A 15,830-nucleotide genomic window follows, 5' to 3' on the forward strand; every position below is an offset into this window, starting at 1 on the left:
TCTCCATTGTGTATTGATATTATCTATACTGTTTTATACCTTTAATTAACAAACTGGAAGAAAGGCAAAATGAAATACATGCTCAGGTGAAGACAATAACTTGTGTTGCATGCGCTTTCTCTCTGTCTGTGGTTGTCTGTCTGAATGTCTGTGTTGTTTTTTTCTGTCATTCTCTCTGTGTCTGTCTGTCCGTGTTTTTCTCCCTCCCCCTCTCTCTCTTTCCCTCTCTGTTTGTTTGTCTGTTTGTCTCTTCCCTCTGTCTTCCTCTCTGTCTGTCTGTCTGTCTCTGTCTCTTCCCCCTCTCTCTCTCCCTCTCCCTGTCCCTCTCTCTCTCCCTCTCTGTCTGTCTCTGTCTCTTCCCCCTCTCTCTCTCCCTGTCCCTCTCTCTCTCCCTCTCTGTCTGTCTGTCTCTTCCTATGTCTTCCTCTCTGTCTTTGTCTCTGTCTCTCCCCCTCTCTCTCTCTCCCTGTCCCTCTATCACTCTCTATCTCTGTCAGTCTGTCTTTCTGTCTCTCTCAGTATTTCTGTGTCTCTGTCTCTGTGCCCAACAACACACACACATATCAGGGAAAGATTAAACAGCTACACAGAGGTTCACTCTGTTGGAGTGTCGACTTCAGCAGTCCATACGGACTCTCCCATGTTGAGTGGCCATGCCAGAAAAAGAAGTTTCAGTTTCAGTTTCAGTTGCTCAAGGAGGCGTCACTGCGTTCGGACAAACCATATACGCTACACCACATCTGCCAAGCAGATGCCTGACCAGCAGCGTAACCCAACGCGCTTAGTCAGGCCTTGAGAAAAAAACAACAAAAAAAAAAAAAAAAACAAAAAAACAAAAAAAACCCAAAAAACCAACAACAACAACAACAGGGGAATAAATAATAGATAAGCTTACATAAATAAATAAATAAATGAATAATAATTATAATATAGAAAAAGGTAGTAGTAATAATAATAGTAATACTAATAAAATGATTAAAAAAAAAAAAAAAAAGACAACAATGGTGATAAAAAAGCGAATAAATGTAAAACATGAAGACACACATTCACACACACACCCACACAAGAAAAAGAAAACAAAAAAAACCCCAACAACAACAACAAAAAAAAAAAAAAAAAAAAGTCTGTTCCCATAATACTCACTCGCTGTTGCTTCCTGCACCCACTCTAGACATGGATCCCTCGAGTAGTAGTTTCGAATAAAAATGGCCGGCGCAGTTGGCAGCGTTTCGGTATTGTATAGTGTCCTCGGAAAAGGGCACTGTACTCCGATTTTCCCCATTCCACCCAGGGTGTGAATGGGTTACCCGACTTGACTTGGGGAAGGTTAACTTGGCAGAAGGAGAGGATTGGGCCCCGCCTTCCTATGCCGAGCCCTGGGTGATGGCGTAGAGGCAGCGCGTCCGCGTAGGAAGCGAGAGAATCTGAGCGGGCTGGTTCGAATCACGGCTCAGCCGCCGATATTTTCTCACTCTCCACTAGACCTTGAGTGGTGGTCTGGACACTAGTCATTCGGATGAGACGATAAACCGAGGTCCCGTGTGCTAGCATGCACTTAGCGCACGTAAAAGAACCCACGGCAACAAAAAAGGTTGTTCCTGGCAAAATTCTGTAGAAAAATCCATTTCGAAAGGAAAAACAAATAAAACTGCACGCAGGGGAAAAAAAAAAGAAAGAAAAAAAGTGGCGCTGCAGTGTAGCGACGCGCTCTCCCTGGCCTGAATTTCACACAGAGAAATCTGTTGTGACGAAAAGAAATACAAATACAAACAAATATGAAATCTCTGCCCATGTGGCCTTACAGGAATGTAGCACATTATTTTGATCTTTAAAGCTAAGTTCCTTTTGAATGAACACTTAGTCTTTCATACTGACGTACATATACTGTATTCTGATCATTACCACATTGGTGTTTCACTCCTACCCCTCCATGGACTTAGCTTTCATTTGTCTTTTTCACGGACGCACACTGGGATCGTCATTGTCGATGATTTTTGACAGGCTGTTCAAACATTGATAGATTTCTGATGGTTCTTGTGTAAGTGCAAGTAGAGCTGTTCATAGAACTGTTTACTGGTTTTAAAAACGTTTTTTTTTTTTTTTTTTTTTTTTTTTTTTTTAATGGGGCGCCTCTAACAACGTTGATCTTGTAGTAAAATCATCATCATATGCGAAACGAACTACTTTTAATCCTTCAAAAGGAAACAATGGGGGCGGTGATGGTGGGGAGGGTGGTTGGGGGTGGGGTGAAGGCGTGGGGGGTCGGGTGTGTGTGTGGGGGGGTGGGTGGGAGGGGGGCGGGTGGGGGGTGGGGGTGGGGGGGGGGTCGGGGAAGAGGCAGGAGAGGGGGGAAGTTATGGGGTGGGGGGGTGGGGGGGGGGGCGGATTAGCAGGGTACAAAAATCGACAGGCTTGTCACATAGTGGAGTGGTCCTTGCGTCCACAAATTTTGTTGAAGCTCACAATTGATGGAATGTCTAGCTCTTTTGAGATGAAAGTCTCTCTCTCTCTCTCTCTCTCTCTCTCTCTCTCTCTCTCTCTCTCTCTCTCTCTCTCTCTCTCTCTCTCAAAAATAAACAAATGAATAAAGAAAAAAAAACACACCCAAAAACAAAACAAACAAACAAACAAAAAACACACCAAAAAAACAAACAAACAGATAAAAACATGAACAGCATGCGCGCGTTTTATGAAAAAAAAAACACACACAAAAAAAACCCAACAACCCAACAACCCCAAACCCCCCACAAACAATAGATTTCAAAAAGCATCATCTGCACTAGCTTAGGACTACCTGCTTCTCTGCGTCAGTGATGTCTAGGTGTGGGACCCACGATACTCTGACGGGGGATGCAGCACAGCCCCTGCCAAACCAGGGGTCCACTCGTGTCGGACTGAAAATGACCAGTGTACATCGCAGACAAGAGTTCCGATTGGACCAGCAGGACAACACAGTGAATGGACTGTATGTGGTTTTCACTGCTGTCCGACGTGAACCTAGCACTGCTCAAGCTTTGTGTTGTATTGTGTTGTATTGTATTGTATGGTATTGTATTGTATTGTATTGTATGGTATTGTATTGTATGTTATTGTATTGTATTGTATTGCATTGCATTGTACGGTATTGTACAGTGGTACTGTGTTGTGTTGTATTGTATTTTTGTACTGTATTGTAATGCACTGTATTGTTTTGACGTAGTGTAGTGTAATGTAGTGTAGTGTTGTGTAGTGTAATGTAGTGTAGTGTAGTGTAGTGTTAGTGTAGTGTAGCGTAGCGTAGTGTAGTGTAGTGCAGCGTAGCGTAGTATAGTGTAGTGTAGCGTAGTGTAGCGTAGCGTAGTGTAGTGTAGTGTAGTGTAGTGTAGCGTAGCGTAGTGTAGTGTAGTGTAGTGTAGCGTAGCGTAGTGTTGCGTAGTGTAGTGTAGTGTAGTGTAGTGTAATCACTGCTATCCGTGGTGAACCTTACACTGCTTGATCTGGACTGACCAGCTGGTAGCCATTCACCCAACAGACCTGCAAACAGTTTTAGGTGCCAGAATAATCAATTCATATGATTGTGGGCCCTCAACAATGAAGAAGAAGAAGAAGAAGAAGAAGAAGAAGACATTCCCAGAGCAGAATTCATTCAAGCCTTTCCTTCTCAGCACAAGTTTAACACAAGACACCGACATGTTCTTTTTCATGCGTGGCATGCATGCTGCACACAGGACCTCAGTTTAATTAACGTCCCATTCAAAACACCGCTAACCTGACAACTGCTCAAATCTAGCCGTGGGGCAAGAAAGGGGTGGGTGGGCTTATAGCCACAGTCCTGGCAGTGTTAAAGATTCTGGACTGATGCGGCATCACGCCACGCGCATACAAATCTGTATAAATGCCGTGATAATCAAACTTTCAAATCTGGGTAGCCCTCGGTTTTACGTCTTTCCACTTTTTATTTGATATCTGATTACCCCCCCGAAAACGGAGAATTGCTGCCTACATAGCAGGATAAAAAAAACGGTCATACACGTAAAAGCCCACTCGTGTACATACGAGTGAACGTGGGAGTTGCAGCCCACGAACAAAGAAGAAGACAGAAGAAGAGGAAGATATCTGATCGGTTGTGCATGGTCAAAGTCAGATGGTCACATTGACTGACAGCCAACTGACTCACGGCGATCTTCTTCCAGCGAGTGCTCAGCGAGAATGTGGAGAAAAGTCCGACCTCTCTTTCTCTCCTTCCATTCCGCGCGGCACATCACTGTAGAGGAGAGAAAAGATGGCAGAATAGTTTCATTTTGTTTTAACCCTTTCACCGCCAGTCTTCTTCTTCTTCTGCGTTCACTTGTATGCACACAAGTGGGCTTTTACGTGTATGACCGTTTTTACCCCGCCATGTAGGCAGCCATACTCCGTTTTCGGGGGTGTGCATGCTGGGTATGTTCTTGTTTCCATAACCCACTGAACGCTGACATGGATTACAGGATCTTTAACGTGCGTATTTGATCTTCTGCTTGCATATACACACGAAGGGGGTTCAGGCACTAGCAGGTCTGCACATATGTTGATCTGGGAGATCGGAAAAATCTCCACCCTTTACCCACCAGGCGCCGTCACCGTGATTCGAACCTGGGACCCTCAGATTGACAGTCCAACGCTTTAACAACACGGTATTGCGCCCGTCTCACCGCCAGTCAATTTAGAGTGCAAAATTCCCTTGTGGTATAAACACAGAAAATATGGTGTCTAAGAACAGCTGGGGATTCCCCCTGTGATGTGTAGAAAATGTGGCCTTTCCTACCACCGAACATTAGGGGCAGTAGGTTCATGGATAACAGACTAACGATCTGGCCACCCTTCAGTGACATGGGTACTCTACTTGGCGGTGAAAGGGTTAAGCTTGTTACTAACCAAGTTACTTCAAGACTATCTTCGATTGTTTACAGATGTCTTTTCAACTTACACTAACATCACACACATACACCAGAACCAATTACCTTAAAATGTATTCACACTATCCTGAATGAAATTAGATAAAGTAGCTTTTGGTTAAACCAGCACAGTCTTGAAGTACATCCCACTTGGTTCAAAGAGAAGGTTGAATGTTGTTTAAAAGATCAGTTTTTTGCAAGATTGGTATAGACATATAGATAACGATACTATGTATATTAGGATGTTTAAGCTAAATTTTGGTCAAGATGCTTACTTTACTGTACTACGTGTTATCCAGTTAGTTAAGTTGAGGACAACCAGTAATGCTTTGCCTGTTAATAGTCAGCGCTTCAACAATTTACCAAGAAACGAAAGAAGCTGTGGTAAATGTTCCATCTCACTCTCTACGATCGGCTTCGGATCCACTATGTTTACGCATACCCAGATTCAAACACTCCACTGTTGGACACCGTTCTTTCTCTGTCTCTGGACCTTGTATTTGGAACGAACTTCCTCTTTCGCTTCGTCAGGTCTCCGCACTCAGCTCTTTCAAGTATGGCCTTAAAACCCACCTCTTCACAAGATAGCCTCCCTCCCCTACCTCTTTCTTGTCTTCAGTTTCTTCAGTTTCAGAGTTATGCATGCGTGTGAATGACTGGTGTGAAAGCGCTTAGAATTTGTCTCTGCACAAGATTCAGCGCTATATAAAAACCATTATTATTATCATTATTATTTGTATTTGTATTTGTATTTCTTTTTATCACAACAGATTTTTCTCTGTGAAAGTCAGGCTGCCCTCCCCAGGGAGAGCGCGTCGCTTTACTACAGCGCCACCATTTTTTTTTTCCTGCGTGCATTTTATTTATTTTTCCTATCGAAGTGGATTTTCCTTCAGAATTTTGCCAGGAACATCCCTTTTGTTGCCGTGGGTTCTTTTACGTGCGCTAAGTGCATGCTGCACACTGGACCTCGGTTTATCGTCTCATCCGAATGACTAGCGCCCAGACCACCACTCAAGGTCTAGTGGAGGAAGAGAAAGTATCGGCGGCTGAGCCGTGATTCGAACCAGCGCGCTCAGATTCTCTCGCTTCCTAGGCGGACGCGTTACCTCTAGGCCATCACTCCACTCATTATTATTATTATTATTATTATTATTATTATGTACCTTTCAATTGGCTCAGGTAGACAGCAGATATATCTGTTTCAACGCTCAGAGTCTTGATCTCCAAACGAAGATGGACACAAGAGAAGTATCAGTTATTAAACTCTAAACTGCTTTCATATAAAACCACACCTCTGGTGCTATCATGCTCCTAAAAGCTGATGAATTAAGACTTCTGCTGATACCAAATATCAAGCAAATGGAATAATCTCATGTCAAACATGCTTTGATCAGAAACTGAGAGAAGGAATTCATTGATCGGTAAAGGAACGCGCATGCTACAAATGAAAGTTGGAAAATTAGATTAGAACTTCCGTGATCGTTGCATCCTTCGAGATCTCTCATACTTGATGTATGAAGGCCAACACCAAAAAAAGATAACTTCCTCAGTAAGGAGAAGAAAACACTTTCATAAACCATCCTAAACAAGTTATTTCAAGAAGCGGACAACAGTCCATTTCAAGGGGTGATCATATCACCAGGAACTCACGCTGCCCCTTGCAAGATAGTTTTTGTCAGTTCTGTTGAGAGGGAACATTTCCATGCCACGTCATTTCCGGTTTCGTGACGACTGTGAGGAAGTCGTCATGAGGGCCTATTGTATTGTATTGTATTGTATTGTATTGTATTGTGTTGTATTGTATTCTCTTTTTTTGTCACAACAGATTTCTCTGTGTGGAATTCGGGCTGCTCTCCCCAGGGAGAGCGCGTCGCTACATTACAGCGCCACCTTTTTTTTTCTTTCCTGCGTGCAGTTTTATTCGTTTTTCAGATTGAAGTGGATTTTTCTACAAAATATTGCCAGGGACAACCCTTTTGTTGCCGTGGGTTCTTTTACGTGTGCTGAGTGCATGCTGCACACGGGACCTCGGTTTATTGTCTCATTCAAATGACTAGCGTCCAGACCACCACTCAAGGTCTAGTGGAAGGGGAGAAAATATTGGCGACTGTACCGTGATTCGAACCAGCGCGCTCAGATTCTCTCGCTTCCTGGGCGGATGCGTTACCACTAGGCCCTCACTCCATCTTGTAGGATCTTGTTGCGGACCTCAGCGTTTGACATCACTTTGAATGGCCTCACGAGGAAGACAAAAGGCAGATTAAAAATACGTCGCATACAATCCAAAGAAAATAAAAAAAGCTTACTGCAACCCCTCCCCCCTCCTCCTAATAAATGGCATATACGACCCAAAGAAAATAAAAGAACGTGATGGCTCAGATCAGCTGTAAACAACAGCACATGCTTCGTTGGTCCATCAGAGAAATCAGAACAGCACAGAAACTCTTTTTTTTTCTCCATAAGAAGAGCACTTGAGTGGAGCGAATCGAAATGACGACGACGTCAGGTCAGCTGACGCCAGCAAAACTTCAGAGTGGTGTTAACACCAGAGACAACAACCCAGACACCTCACCCATCACCCCCCCACCCCACCCTTCCCTCACCTTCCTTGTTGTATACAGAGACAATGGAGGACAGTCTGATCGTGTCCGACTCTGACCCTCGGGACAGGCAACAGCTGTCTGAGTGTCTGGGCTGGAATTTGATTACAGTAGAGGGTGTCTTGCTCTGTGAGACTTCCCACTGACTCATCACGAGAAGGAAGAAGAAGTCTTTCCCAAGATAAATCCCTACGAGGGAAGAAGACAAAAATGACTGCAGGATTCTTCAAAGACAAAAACCTAAAGTTTATAAAAAACCTTTTGGGTGGTATATAGCAAGTCACTTGACAACGGGCCCATGGTCCGAAACGTGTCAAAACAAAGAGGATTCAACTACCACCCAAAAGGTTTTTTTTTATAAACTTTAGTTTTTTGTCTAAATCCCTACGCTCCTCGACCGAGAGGGCTTTAGGACAGTCGGGGATGGGATGGTCCCCAAAAGCCAACTAGCCCCCACCCCCACCTCCCCGCCCCCCCTCCCGAGGACGCAGCGCAAAGAGTCGGTGCAATTCTGCCTCCTAGTTTGAAAATCATGGTTCTTCAAAAAAAAGGCAGTAAATAAATCACCACTGCAGGGGAGAAACCATTGATCATTCGCCTCTCACTTTGCTGTTGGTCCGACTGGAAGCTGATGTTGACTCTCTCCATACGAACGGCGAAAGAGACGACGTTAACAGCGTTTCACCCCAATTACCACCATCAAAATATTGCAAGCGGAAGGCTCTTATACTGAAGAGGTGAATGTTGACAAACAATACCACAATTCTGACGACGGCAGCTAAAGCTTGGGTCATTCAGACACCCACTGGACATCCGAGGGGTCTGTGTAGAGGAGAAGAGAGGACTGGCCGTACTGAGTGAGTTAATCTCTTATATAAGCCGAACAAGTCAGTAGTGGTGAGGCAAAGTTTGGAATCAGAACTTCAATCAAAGTCAACATTAGTCATGGTAAAACCAGATCAACGATTCGGAACAGCCATTTCTGCTTTGATTTGTGTAGCGATCATTTTTTGCAGCTTGGAAACCTTCTCTTTGCGGAATTTATCTCTCACAATGGTGTATGTGTAAAGGAAAGGGTTGAGAGCCGAGTTGAACGGCAGCACAAAGACAGCCATGGCTGTGTTGATCTCTCCAGGAATAGGAACGTCCAGCTTTGCCAGGAGCCCGCAGAAACCAATGGGGAACCAGCACAGAAAGTCTGACATGGCGATGACCAGGAGACGACGAGCGATGGTGGCCTCTTTGGATCTGGTCTTGTCTTTCATGATGACTTGTTCCTTGCTCTTTGAGCCACCACCTGACATGCTGTTCACTCTAACGGACCAGTAGATAAGAGCCTGGCCCGTGGCAATGCCTATGAATATGACCATGTTAAACACAATCATGATGCTAAAAGAGTAATGGCGACCAGGAAAGTCGGTTCTGGTGACCGGCAGAGGAATGCAGATGGCTGACTGGCTGTAGAACTCCCAGTGTGACGTCACAGGGAGCACGGGCACCGTAGCCAGAACCACCCCCAGTCCCCAGCTGACCGCGCATGCCACGTGAGCTGACGTGGTTCCGAACCGTAGACTGCTGAAAGGAAAGCGCATCACGAGAAAGCGATCCAGGGTGATGAGGCCGATGAGAATCGATGACACTTCACACGACAACAGGGAAATGATTCCAGACAGTCTGCACACTGTGCTTCGTTTCCAGTGAACTTCATTCCACAGGTAGGACCCAGCGTACAAACGGTCAGCGATTCCAATGATCAGCAGGTAGACTCCCATGAAAAGGTCAGACACTGACAGATGGATGACAAACACTGCATACCCAACTTTCCTTCTCGACCATATGCGGAACACAATGCTGTAAAGGTTCCCCAGCAAAGCAGAGATGATGACAATGACAATGGCAGCTCGGTAAGAGCTAGACTTCAGCAGATTATCACAAGAGGAGATCTCATCTTCTGGCGCATTGCAGTTCCCCTCAAAACTGTCCGGTAGCACAGCAGGACAACAAAGCTTGAAGTTGTCAGCAGACAACTGTTGAAGGTTGTCCATCTCTTTCAGAAAGCCAGGACTGAAGTCAGTCACAGGACAGCCTTGCAAAATCAAGGTCTTTAGGTTTTTAAACAGTCCTCTTCCTTGGAGAGAGCCCAACGTGCTGTGGGAAAAGTCTATGATTTCCATCCGAGGCATCACGTCTGATAAAGTATGTAAGTGATTGAAGAAGTTATATGGAACTCGGGAAAGATTTAACGATCGCAAAGAATTCATTCTCTGTGTGTGATAATAATGATAATCAGAAATTCCCAAGGACAGTGGGTTACCAGACAAATCCAGGAATTTAAGTACGTTTAATTTGGAAAAGTGGTTAAAAAAGATGTACTCAATCAAGTTATCACTAACATCTAATTCGTGGAGGTTTAACAGATGCATGCTACTCAAATTTTTCCAGCCACACGCTCCGGCACCCAGGTAAATCAACATGGTCTGGTTAGCAATGCCCTCCAAGGTCAGACCAGTCCCCCTGCCTTCCAGATAACGCAGCTTGGGGAAAGTGTCAGGCTGAAAGACGAGCTGGGCGGTGAACGACGGTCCGTAACAGACACACCCGTCAGGGCAGGAGTCCGCCAATCCACACATCAGTTCATCGTCCTGCTGTGGACACTGAGGCCAGCCGTCACAAAGGTGGTCCACGTGCAGACATATTTTTCGCTCCTTCCCTCGACATCGGTACAACCCTTCACACGTGAATTTGTCACAGCCAGCTTCATCTCCATGTCCCGGACAGTCAGCCACGCCGTTACACCTGGTGTAGACAGGCAGACAGTAACCGTTGCCAGAGCACAGAAAGTGGGAGTCTGGGCACTGGGTTGTATTCTCAGGAAGTGGGATCAAAGAGAAACTTCCAGGTCTGTCCAGGTTGACCAGCGCTGGAGGGCTGGTGACGTTGAAAACTGTGCCGAGTTTCTCTTCCCTCTCACAGTCCGTTTCGTCACGCTGTGTTTCACAACTGATCACGTTATCACACACTTGTTTGGCGCTTATGCACTGAAAACAGTAATTAGATGCAATGAGAAATTAATTAGTGCAAGGGGGGAAAAGGAGAGAAGAACGGTAATCAGTTCAGTGAATTAGGAGCAGGCTCCTTTTCAGTCAAACGATCCCATTCTTTTCGATTTCCCTTACTCTTGATTGCAATTTTCTCTCCCCCCCCCCCACCACCCCCACCCCGGGTATCTATCTATTTGCCTTCGTTCCTTACCCTCTCTCTCCCCCTCTCTCTCCCTCTCTCTCTCTCCCCCCCTCTCCCTCCCGCTCTCTCCCCCTCTCTCTCTTCCCTTTCTCTATCCCTCTCTGCCCTCCCTCTCTCTTTGTACTCAGATTATCAAATGAACACATCTGTTTTCCTCTTCACTTTATGAAGAAGAAAAAGAAGAAGAAGACGAAGAAGAAGAAAAAGAATGAGGAGGAGGAGGAGGAGAAGAAGAAGAAGAAGAAGAAGGAAGAGCAGGAGGAGGAGGAGGAGGAGAAGAACAACAAGAAGAAGATGATGATGATGAAGAAGGACACACCTGTCCCCGTCCACAATCAAAAGCCACTCTGTAGGCACAGGGCGGGAACTGACAGAACGACTCATCGCTTCTGTCACTACAGTCAGCCTGCCAGTCACACAGTACGCTATACGGCACATGCTCCGTCGTCAGCTCACACCGGAAGTAAGGAATCGTGGTGGTAGTAGTGGTGGTGGATGCGGTGGCGGTGGCGGTGGAGGTGGCTGGTGTCCTCCTCACCCAAACCCTGCAAGAGACAGTCTGGGACATGACGTCTTTGCCGTGCTCCAGTCGCCCCTTGCACGCACTGTCGGGGTCACAGGCCAAGGTCGCGGGTATCACGTGTCCACCGGGACAGATGATGAGCGGCATGGGCGACGACACTGTGGTGTGGTTCAGCTGGATTGTGTCATCGATTCGGATTTTGCCCGCGGCGGGCAAAAGAGCGTCTGAATGCATGGGGATTCTGCAGAATATTCCTGTGGCAAATTTCTTGTTAGTGTCCTGTGGGGAAAAAAAAGGGTTAGTTTTAACTCTCTCCATACGAACGGCGAAAGAGACGACGTTAACAGCGTTTCATCCCAATTACCATCATCAAAATATTGCAAGCGGAAGGCTCTTATACTGAAGAGGTGAATGTTGTTGACAAAGAATACCACAATTCTGACGACGGACGCTAAAGGTTGGGTCATTCAGACACCCACTGGACATCCGAGGGGTCTGTGTAGAGGAGAAGAGAGGACTGGCCGTACTGAGTGAGTTAACAGCGTTTCATCCCAGTTATCATCATCAAAATATTGCAAGCGGAACGCTCTTATACTGAAGAGGTGAATGTTGACAAAGAATACAACAGTTCTGACGACAGAAGCTAAAGGTTGGGTCATCCAGACACCCACTGGGTCTGTGTAGAGGAGAAGAGAGGACTGGCCGTACTGAGTGAGTTAATCATCTCTCTCTCTGTGTCTCCGTGTCTGTGTCTGTGTATCTGTGTGTCTCTCTGTCTCTGTCTCTCTGTCTCTCTCTCTCTCTCGTTCGCTCGGTCTCACTCTCTGTCTCTCTCTTCACACACAAACACACACACACACACACACACACACACACACACACACACACACACACACACACACAAGCACACACACATTCACACACAAGCACACACACACATACACGCACACACACACACACACACACGCACGCACACACACGCACACACACGCACACACACGAGCAAGAGCTGGCAATCTAAAGCACATCAAGACGAGACATAGCTCATTAATTTTCAGCAAGAAATCAAAAACACCATTCCCCTTCCCATTTCTGATGTGTACATTGAGTGTGTACCTCAGTGCACATCGTGGTGTGTACATTGAGTGTGTACCTCAGTGCACATCGTGGTGTGTACATTGAGTGTGTACCTCAGTGCACATCCTGGTGTGTACATTGAGTGTGTACCTCAGTGCACATCGTGGTGTGTACATTGAGTGTGTACCTCAGTGCACATCGTGGTTTGTACATTGAGTGTGTACCTCAGTGCACATCGTGGTGTGTACATTGAGTGTGTACCTCAGTGCACATCATGGTGTGTACATTGAGTGTGTACCTCAGTGCACATCGTGGTGTGTACATTGAGTGTGTACCTCAGTGCACATCATGGTGTGTACATTGAGTGTGTACCTCAGTGCACATCCTGGTGCGTACATTGAGTGTGTACATTAGTGCCCATCCAGGTGTGTACATTGATTGTGTACCTTAGTGCACATCATGGTGTGCACATTGGGTGTGTACTTCAGTGCACATCGTGGTGTGTACATTGAGTGTGTACCTCAGTGCACATCGTGGTGTGTACATTGAGTGTGTACCTCAGTGCACATCCTGGTGTGTACATTGAGTGTGCACTTCAGTGCACATCGTGGTGTGTACATTGAGTGTGTACATTAGTGCCCATCCTGGTGTGTACATTAAGTGTGTGCCTTAGCGCACGTCCTGATGTGTACATTGAGTTTGTACCTTAGTGCACGTCCTGGTGTGTACATTAAGTGTGTACCTTAGTGCACGTCCTGGTGTGTACATTAAGTGTGTACCTTAGTGCACATCTTGGTATGTACATTGAGTGTGTACCTTAGTGCACATCATGGTTTGTACATTGAGTGTGTACCTTAGTGCACGTCCTGGTGTGTACATTGAGTGTGTACCTTAGTGCCCGTCCTGGTGTGTACATTGAGTGTGTACCTTAGTGCACATCATGGTGTGTACATTGAGTGTGTACCTTAGTGCACGTCCTGGTATGTACATTGAGTGTGTACCTTAGTGCACGTCCGGCCTGGTGTGTACATTAAGTGTGTTTTTATATAGTATATTAAAAACAGGCCCTTTTCAGTCAAACGATCCCATTCTTTTCGATTTCCCTTACTCATGATTTCCAATTTTCTGCCCCACCAACCCCACCCCGGGTGTCTATCTATCTGCCTTCGTCCCTTACCGCCCCCCCCCTCTCTCCCCCCCCTCTCTCTCCCCCTTTCTCTTATCCCCATCTCTCTCTCTCCCTCTCTATCTCACATTGAGTGTGTACCTTGGTGCACATCCTGGTGTGTACATTGAATGTGTACCTTAGTGTACATCCTGGTGGTGTGTACATTACGTGTGTACCTTAGTGTACATCGTGGTGTGTACATTGAGTGTGTACCTTGGTGCACATCCTGGTGTGTACATTGAGTGTGTACCTTAGTGAACATCATGATATGTACATCGAATGTGTACCTTAGTGCACATCATGTTGTGTACATTGAGTGTGTACCTTAGAGCACACTCTTGTGTGTACATTGAGTGTGTACCTTAGTGCACATCCTGGTGTGTACATTGAGAGTGTACCTTAGCGCACGTCCTAGTGTGTACATTGAGTTTGTACCTCAGTGCACATCGTGGTGTGTACATTGAGTGTGTACCTTGGTGCACATCATGGTGTGTACATTGAGTGTATACCTTAGTGCACACCATGGTGTGTATATCGAATGTGTACCTTAGTGCACATCATGGTGTGTACATTGAGTGTGTACCTTAGTGCACACCATGGTGTGTATATCGAATGTGTACCTTAGTGCACATCCTGGTGTGTACATTGAGTGTGTACATTAGTGCCAATCCCGGTGTGTACATTGAGTGTGTACATTAGTGCACATCATGGTGTGTACATTGAGTGTGTACCTTAGTGCACATCATGGTGTGTACATTGAGTGTGTACCTTAGTGCCACATCATGGTGTGTACATTGAGTGTGTACTGCAGTGTGTACCTTGGTGCACACTCTGGTGTGTATACTGAGCTGATCATGACTGTCGAGATCGAACTGAGCCCGATTGCAGACCTGAAGGAAGGAAGCGTGAATGTTGTAGACCACTGAGCCTCCGCCCCATTGCCAGGCGTTCACGTACCTGTACAAATGCAATACATGTCACGTACCTGTACAAATGCAATACATGTCATGTCACGTACCTGTACAAATGCAATACATGTCACGTACCTGTACAAATGCAATACATGTCATGTCACGTACCTGTACAAATGTAATACATGTCATGTCACGTACCTGTACAAATGCAATACATGTCATGTCACGTACCTGTACAAATGCAATACATGTCATGTCACGTACCTGTACAAATGCAATACATGTCATGTCACGTACCTGTACAAATGCAATACATGTCACGTACCTGTACAAATGCAATACATGTCACGTACCTGTACAAATGCAATACATGCCACGTACCTGTACAAATGCAATACATGTCACGTACCTGTACAAATGCAATACATGTCACGTACCTGTACAGGAGCAATACATGCCACGTACATGTACAAATGCAAAATGTGTCATGTACCTGTACAAATGCACTTACCTGTACAAAGGCAAAACATGTCACGTATATGTACAAATGCAAAACATGCCACGTACATGTACAAATGCAAAATATGTCATGTACCTGTGCAAATGCAAAATATGTCATGTACCTGTACAAATGCACTTACCTGTACAAAGGCAAAACATGTCACGTATATGTACAAATGCAAAACATGCCTCGTACATGTACAAATGCACTTTACCTGTACAAATACAAAACATGTCACATACCTGTACAAATGCAATACATGTCACGTACCTGTACAAATGCAAAACATGTCACGTACCTGTACAAATGCAAAACATGTCACGTACCTGTACAAATGCAAAATATGTCACATACCTGTACAAATGCAAAATATGTCACATATCTGTACAAACGCACGTACCTGCACAAATGCAATACATGTCACGTACCTGTACAAATGCAATACATGTCACGTACCTGTACAAATGCAATACATGCCACGTACCTGTACAAATGCAATACATGTCACGTACCTGTACAAATGCAAAATATGTCATGTACCTGTGCAGATACAAAACATGTCATGTACCTGTACAAATGCAAAACATGTCATGTACCTGTACAAATGCAAAATATGTCACATACCTGTACAAATGCACGTACCTGCACAAATGCAAAACATGTCACATACCTGTACAGAGGCAATACATGTCATGTCAACGAGGATATCACCACCACCATCATCATCATCATCACCACCACCATCATCATCATTATCACCATCGCCATCATCATCATCATCACCATTACCATCATCATCATAACCATTGCCATCATCATCATCATCATCATCATCATCACCATCATCATCATTATCATCATCATAACCATCACCATCATCATCATCA

This window comes from Babylonia areolata, chromosome 12 (assembly GCF_041734735.1).
Source record: "Babylonia areolata isolate BAREFJ2019XMU chromosome 12, ASM4173473v1, whole genome shotgun sequence".
Lineage (NCBI taxonomy): Eukaryota > Metazoa > Mollusca > Gastropoda > Neogastropoda > Buccinidae > Babylonia > Babylonia areolata.